At 39.9% G+C, this 7,865-nt stretch overlaps 1 pseudogene; it reads left to right on the top strand.

The window, feature by feature from the left end:
• Positions 1-364: 364 nt before the first annotated feature.
• On the top strand, positions 365-760 carry LOC110543476 (ubiquitin-conjugating enzyme E2 variant 1-like; annotated as a pseudogene).
• The last annotated feature ends 7,105 nt before the right edge of the window (positions 761-7,865 follow it).

Below are 7,865 nucleotides of genomic sequence, written 5' to 3'. Positions count from 1 at the left end.
TATATTTAACAATGTTCAACATGCCTTCATGATAAAAGTCCAAAAGGGACAGACAGAATTGATCACAACACAGTAAAGGCCTTATGTGACAAACTTACATCAAAGATTGTACTACACAGGGAACAAGAGAGACCATTCCTCTAAAATTTGTAAAAATACAAAAATGACTGCTCTCTCAACTCCTATTCAATATAACTAAAATTCTTAGCTGCAGTAATGAAAGAACTATTTTTAAAGACTAGAACAGAAATTGATTAAACTATCTCCTACTGAGATGTAATGAATTTGTGTTTGAAAGACCACATAAACTCTACCAGATAACTTTTCATCTGATAAATATTTTCAGTAGTAAAAATCAAATTTCTGACTGTTGGAAGAGCTGAAAGAAGATCAGAAAGGAGTATGCGATAGCACAGATAGCTGGGGTCTAGAGGACAATGAAGACATGACACAAGATGGACATGGCTGATAATAGGGCCTCCAAGAGCAACTTATGGAAATCGAATATACAGCCTTCAAATAGAAAGTGTACCTAAACACCCAGAAGCACATCCACCTGTAAGATTAGTAACGAAAGTCAATAATAAGTGGTGTGGGCAGTTAAAATGGAGTAATGGATCCATGAGCCATGCTAATGTTGGCCAATTGGCAGAATTCCCATAGCATCAAAGTCACCCTGCAGGAACTTTGACTTATGATGATGTCAAAAGAGAACATGAAGCTGCCACAGCTGTCAGAAGGACAGTGTTACAACAAATAGTCACCAGGGCCATGGCCACCCTTCCCCATTTAACCCAAGTCTCCATTTTTCACATTAGTGAATTTTCTGGATATATCTCTATACCTCAAAGTACTGAGAAGAAGCTCCACTCAAACTTTGTCCTGAGACACTGTTCTAATATTATTTTCTTGTTCATTTGATGTACCTGAGTAGTGTTATATAACATCTTATGTCAAGTGTAACTGCTTTCTGTCTGACTGAACTTCTGGAATCAAGAAGGTGCATTGAAATTGGTTTCCCTTGGAAGCTTTGGGCACAGGTAACACAACTGTGAAGAGACATCTCACACAATCACCTGCTGCTAGCATATGGCCTGGATCTGACTCTACCCATTTCACCCTCTTGCCACAGCTGCATGGTGGCCCTTAGAGTAGATGGGAAGGCTTTATGTGGCAGCTGTGGGAATACTGCTGGGTTTGGTGGTGCTTTGGTGGCAGCACTCTTTTCTTAAGTCTTAGGTAAATCCCTATCCAGGGCATTGTCTTCATTACTCTACTCCCACCCATGGGCAAGGCTTAGGTTATAACCCACTACTCAGTTTGAAATTGGTCTTGGCTGACAAATTCAAGGCTTCCCATCTCTCCACCTTTATCAAAGGGTGTTTCTTCCCCCTTTCTAAACTCCCTTGTTGCCCATTACCACCCAACACTTGCTGTAGCCAAAAGATATTAGATAAGGTTTGACATACCTGGCCTCCCTCATTTACCTCCAGACCACACATTCAGTTGACACCAGCCTGGGAAGAGAGTGCTGAGACCTTGGCCCTTCTGCTACCATCATCCCATGAGCTCAGGTCTCAACGTACACAGAGCGGTCACAAGGAGAATCAGACTGGCCAGTGCTTAGGGTCCTTGGTGGTTTTGCCTAGAGAAAGGCCATGCAGCAATTCCTGGGTACACATGTTTCCGAGTTGATTCTTTTTCCCATAATTGCTTTTCTCTGAAAAGGCTCTCATATCACTCTGACCACCCAGCTGGTGTTAAGGAGAGCCTGATGGCTGGAACAGAGACCCTAACCCTGTGAACTCAGGTTTCAGTGTTGTTCTTCAGACCCTCAGGAGGGACCCAGAAGAGCTCTGTGTATGCAAGCTTGTAGGCCTGGCCTCCTGGCTCATTTCTGTGTTCTCCACTATGTTCAAGACCTCCAAATGTTGAAAATGCATACCAAAATAAAGGCAATTGTTTTGTTGCAATATCTATATTATTAGATATATTCATTTATGTATATATATATTATACATATATGACTATATGTACATATATATGTACATATATATGATTTTGTCTAATCAAGGAGATGAAAGACCTTTACAAGAAACATTTAAGACACAGAAAAAAGAAATAATTGACGTAATATAGAGAGTGGTATTAAGCTAAAATTGTCTATCTTCCTGGAAAGAATTAATACTTTGAGGATGGGCATACAACCAATGCAATCTAGAGATTCAATACAATCTCCTTTAAAAAAATATGGTGATTTTTTTTATCACATAATGGAAAGAAATGGAAATACACGTGATCATTAAAACCAATAAAAAATTTAAGCAGAGAGAATACAACCAGTGGTACCACATTAGCTGATCTAACAATGTACTACAGAGTAACAATGATAAAATCAGCAGCAGACTTTCACAAAACCAGGTATGTATATTCCTCATACATGATAGAGGATCCAGAGATTACATCTACAAAACTTTGGCCACCTAAGGATAAAAATATCCAAAATTTTTACTAGAAAGTTATTTATTCAGTACATAGAGCTGGCAAAATTGGATATCTACCTAAAATAATTAAAATAGATCCGTATGTCTTATACTGTAAAATGCTTGATTCAGGGGGATCCAAGATAGCAGCAATCAGCCCGCACCATTTCTGAAAGGCAGTGGATTTGAAACTCCGAAATTGGTTAGTGGAAGGGTAACTGAAATCTGAAAATTGTGGCTCTATGAAGGAGGGGGGACACCACAGGAGTAGAGAACTTTTTGATTCAGGTCAGAAGCAGACTTCTGTGTGAATAGAGAGGAGCATTTTCCTTTTTCCGGCCACCCTCCTGCTTGGAGGAGCAGAGCCACAGTGCCAGTGGCACAGATCTTGCTGCCTGAGAACTGAGACAGCAGAGGCAGGAATACTAACATTGCAGCCTCAGCAGCTAACATCACCCACATCCCTAGCCTGAGACCCGCAGTATAATCCTTCCTGGGTCCCATGCCTGCAAGTGGCCAGCCTTACCAACTCCACAGAGCTTGACTGTAAGAGCCGCTCAGTCCCTCAGTGGCAGACAGCACAACAGGCTGTGCAGCTACCAAAGTCTGGCAGACCTGCGAAACAGCCCAGGGGCACCAAGCACCGAGCCACAATAATGACTACACAAGACTTCCTGGTAGGCACCTGGACACCCCAGTTCTGCAGCTACAACTGGATTCCTGGGTACAGGAGCTGCAACACTGAGAGACCAAAAGATTAAAAATTAGCAGCTATTATTAAGGCCTGAATTAGGTGGGTGGAGAAGTCTAGTAATGCCCTGAGGGGAAGGACTGCCTTACTGCATTCTTTTCCCACCCTCTCGAGATACAGTTGCTAGGAAACTGGCCCATCCCTCTAGGGAACGACACTAGGTCATTATGGTCTGGGGGCCTTCCTATAGCCAATCGATTCAAAATGTAGCATTTTGACCAATAGACCCTTGCCAGGCAGGAATTGCCCTGCCTTGGGCATGCTTGGATGGGCCAGAATCTTTAAATCATCCAACTAACCTGAGCACGGCTTCGGAGGTGGGGGTTGTGGGTCCAAGCTGCAGCTTGTAATTTACAATAAAAGAACCTCATGTATTTACAACGGAGTCTGTTTATTCCTGGTCTTTTGGGGTTCGTGAACTAGGCAGAACATTTTGGGGGCTCGTCCAGCATCCCAAGACTCCAGGAACCTGACCCGGAAGTTTTTATGCCAGCAGTAAGTGTCTAAATGTCTCTGTGCAATGTCTGAATGTGCAGTACTTTCTGTTCTCTATTCTGAAAATTCCTCCGAGCTTGGGGTGTCAGTATCTTGGTAGCAAGACGTGACCAATGCGGACAAAATGGTAGTCACAGCTGCTGAAGTCCAGGGGGATGGTTCTGGCTTCATCAGTATTTTGGTGGGTAATCTGTCTAGTCTATTTTGGTTTTTGTGTATGTCTGTTGGGAGTGAAATTGTTAGGCCTTTGCCAGACATACTTCCAACATGGTAGAGCACAGTGACCTTGTCCAACATGGCGGAGTTGGTGACCTTGTACTCCCAGCTCCAAAAAGCCTGGGGCAGGGCATAGTCACCCCACCACACTGTAAGCTCCGGAAAGCCTGCTCTCACAGGCCCAGACTGCCTGGTCCCAGTGAGCACCACTAGGTGACCTATCTACTGGAGTAACATCCCATCTTGGTGATTCCTGGGGCAGCAGGGCCCATGCTTCCTGCACCCACTGGGGTGTAGCAGCAGGAGGAATCAGTATGTTAGGCCTGCCTCAGAAGAATCAGTTTTGGTCCCGGGGAAATTTGGCCAGCTGGTGAATGTTTGTTGTCTCAATGTCTGTGCAGTATTTGTTTGTTTTCGTATGTACGGCCATCATGTTTGTCTTTGACTAATCTTATGCTCTGTAGGTCGTGGTTAATACGATCAAAAATGATTGGGTATGTTTAAAGGTTAAATTCAAACTTGTTTAAAAATGTATATGTGTGCCTTTGTGTTTATAAGGTTTATAAACGCTTATGTTTAAAGGCAACAATATAGATTGCCACGTGGTATAACTCCACCATCATGGTAGCCACATGTTTCCTTCTAGATTAAAAGGATGGGTTATTTTAAATTGGTATTGGCTTTAGAGATTGGATTGTTTTCACTGTTGAATTCTGGTTTTAAAATCTGGTTTTGATCTTTAAAGTTATGGTTATGCTTTGTGATTTCTCTCCTACAAAAGGAGTACTTTATTTTGATATTGCAAAAACAAGTTTTAGAAAATGTTTAAGGCTGTAAAATGTTTAAAGTTTATCAGGCATTTGGGTATGACAATGATCTTGGGTAGTCTAACAGAAAATTTGAAAGTTTCTCGATCCTTTGGGAGAGAACAAAAATACTTTGGTATTTATTTTATTAATTTTACTAAATGAAACCAAGCCATACGATTTGTGCTAACGGAGAAACTTTCAGGGTTTTTTTGTTTTTTTTTGTTTTGTTTTGTTTTGTTTTGTTTTGTTTTACAATGTATCTTGTGGAGAGCTGTTTGTTTGTTAAGCTGCTTTGTTTATGGAAAAACATGTTTCCACACTGTTCTTCACCTTGAGATAGAGAAAAGAGGACGTTTCACCAAGTTCCTTAAAACTTGTTCTAAGTTACTTAGAGTTTGTTTATGTGACCTTGGACCACCTGATCTGCTATTTTAGAAAAAGAGTTTAGCAGTTTCAGAACTTCTTTTTGTATTAATATCACTTGTTTTTGCTTTGCCTATAAAAAAACAAATCATGGACTCTAGGCTCCAGCAGGATTATGTCAGGATGGAAAGGATTTTGATGAGAGTTTTTATGTTGTCTGAAAAGCAAGGGAGAGAGCAAGAGATATTTTAAAAATATCTTGTCTAAAATAAGAATGTCTGGTTAAGCCAGAAGAATGAAGTTAGGAACCTGAAGGTATATAGAATGTTGTAAAAGATTAGTGAATGTACTATAAAAAGTCAGAGAGTTAACATGATTTTAAAAAGAACTGTATTTTAAAATATGTTATAATTCATTTAAAAGGCTGGTGATTCTTCATTGCAAAATGTTTTTTTTTATGCTCTTTTAAGGAGAAAATTCTGGCTGATAGGTTTGGCATGGCTAAAATAATTTGTACAGTTTAAAATTGTTCTGTACTATTCTGTTATGCAGTTGGTTCTAAAATTTATTTGATCACAATATTAGGACTTTTGGTTATGGGAGGTAACAATACCATCAGCAACACCTAATGGCTATGTTTGGTATTGTCAGTCACAGCCTGTGCTAACATGTGGCTAGCGGCCATGATGGCTCAGGGATAGACAGCATGGAGCTATAGTTTTGCTGTGATCTTTGATTAGGGCTTCCAGCTGAGTTCAGTTACACATGGCCAGCTGCCATACTGGTCCAGAGATAAAGAAGGTAGAGCCATGAGTTTGCAATCATCTTTGTTTAGGTCTCTCAGTTATGTTCGGTCCTCTGATTAGTGCTAAGTGCAAAGCTTTTTACTGTTCAATTTTATTGCAAAGTGGTAGGATCAGCAAGATTTGCTAGACTTTCTATAAACTGTATCTGATTAAAAGGTTTGCTTTGATTTTAGTTCAGAAAGAGCAGACTTACAGTTACACTAACAACTGCAGTTGGTTAAGATGTTGAGCTTTACCTAGTGTCTTTGTTTAGGTATTTTAAGGGTAAGCTTAGGCTACTTAAAGTATATAGTTCTAAAACATGCACCTAAGGAATATGCCATAGTTAAAGATTATAGCATTCTCTTTTATAAGACACAATTTAGAGCAGATGATAAAAACAAAGAGTAATTCAGATATTCTGGCCCTCAAGCTTGTCAGAGATCTGATGAATATGGCATTTTAACATGTGTAAGCTTATTGTGACAGAGAGTACCAAAATCTTGGCAGTAGCTCCCCCAAGGTCTTCAAGAAGATTTGGGCATGACAGATTACTGCAACTCTGGATTGTGGTATGCTAACCACTGGGCAATACTGCCCCAACTGGCCCACTGCTAGGGCCCAGCCTAAACCATTGACAAATCTGTGAACACCTGGAGAGCCATTGTTCCACATTGTGAGTGGCAAGGTGAGGTCAATCTCTCATGTTCCTCTTTCCACAGAACCAGTCTTTCATGTGTGCCTGGCTGGACCACCTCTGCTCATGATGCCAGACCACAGGTGCCAGGGACAGTGCCTAGGTGATGGACTAACTAGTCATTTCTGTCATTTTGTTTGGCACGTGGATTGGTTATTTATTTATCCTATAATTTATCCTTCTCAGGTCTCTGATCACTTTGATGGCTAGGCAAAGCTTATGGTAACTTTGCAGCTAAAGAGCAGACAATTAGATCCACTGTTAGCTCATTGATCAGTTCATTATCTAGTTAGAAGTACTAGGTACTAGCTCTCTTATTTAGAAAGAAAACAGGTTTGCCTTGCTCACAGGACTCATGTTAGTTGCACGTATCTTAAGATAAATAAATGGATAAAAAAATACAGAGCTTACATAGGGTCTGATAATATGGAAGTTTAGATAATAAAAATCTAGAGTGTTATTTGGTCTGGAAAAATGTTTCAGGGTTAATAAATGCAAAAAAGATTAGAGAGTCTTAAGTAAATGATTTAAGGCATATAAATATAACTTATAATGATATAAAAATATTTTAAAGCATATTAAAAACGGGAGATACTTTAGATTTCTCCCCCCTCTTGGCTACTGTTGTGCTTATGTTATAAGATTTCAGAAGTTCAGAGTTTTGGCATTGATCAATAGAGTTCTGATAAGTTGATGGAGCACTGACTGCTTATTATTCATTCACCAGGTTGAGATTTTAATTTCCTTTGGTTATCTTCTGGAGATGGACTTAAAGGTGCTTCTCATCATGTTAAAAACATCTGTTTAATGTGTATATCTGACCCAAAAGTCATAGCTTTTAGTATGGTATGCTTAATAGCTGCCATTTCTGGGGTAGACTTTGACACAGCAATATCATAAACCTATTCCTTCTAGTTACTATAAAGAAAAATCCAAGCATCCAGGGTTTAGCACTAAACCCAGTAATGTATTTCTGCCTAACTTTCCAGTGTAAACATGGAGATGGGGGCTAAAAATTGACGCAGAGTGTATGAAAAATGGCGAAGCTCCATTCGTGGCTGATTACCAACAGCTGTGCCCACAGAAGAAGTGTTACCGTGGACACACTTAAGTTGTTTATAAAGGTTATAAAACAAACAGCTAACTGATACTCATTCAGTGGGATGCAGTTTTACCTGTTATCTCAGAATGTTATATTAGATTTGCTGAATATATATTTCCTTTTGTGTACCAAAAAATTCATATGAGTTTCAGGATGTGACCTGG

The sequence above is a fragment of the Meriones unguiculatus genome, chromosome X (assembly GCF_030254825.1).
Source record: "Meriones unguiculatus strain TT.TT164.6M chromosome X, Bangor_MerUng_6.1, whole genome shotgun sequence".
Classification (NCBI taxonomy): Eukaryota; Metazoa; Chordata; class Mammalia; order Rodentia; family Muridae; genus Meriones; species Meriones unguiculatus.
This window is presented reverse-complemented; position numbering and strand designations above follow the sequence as displayed.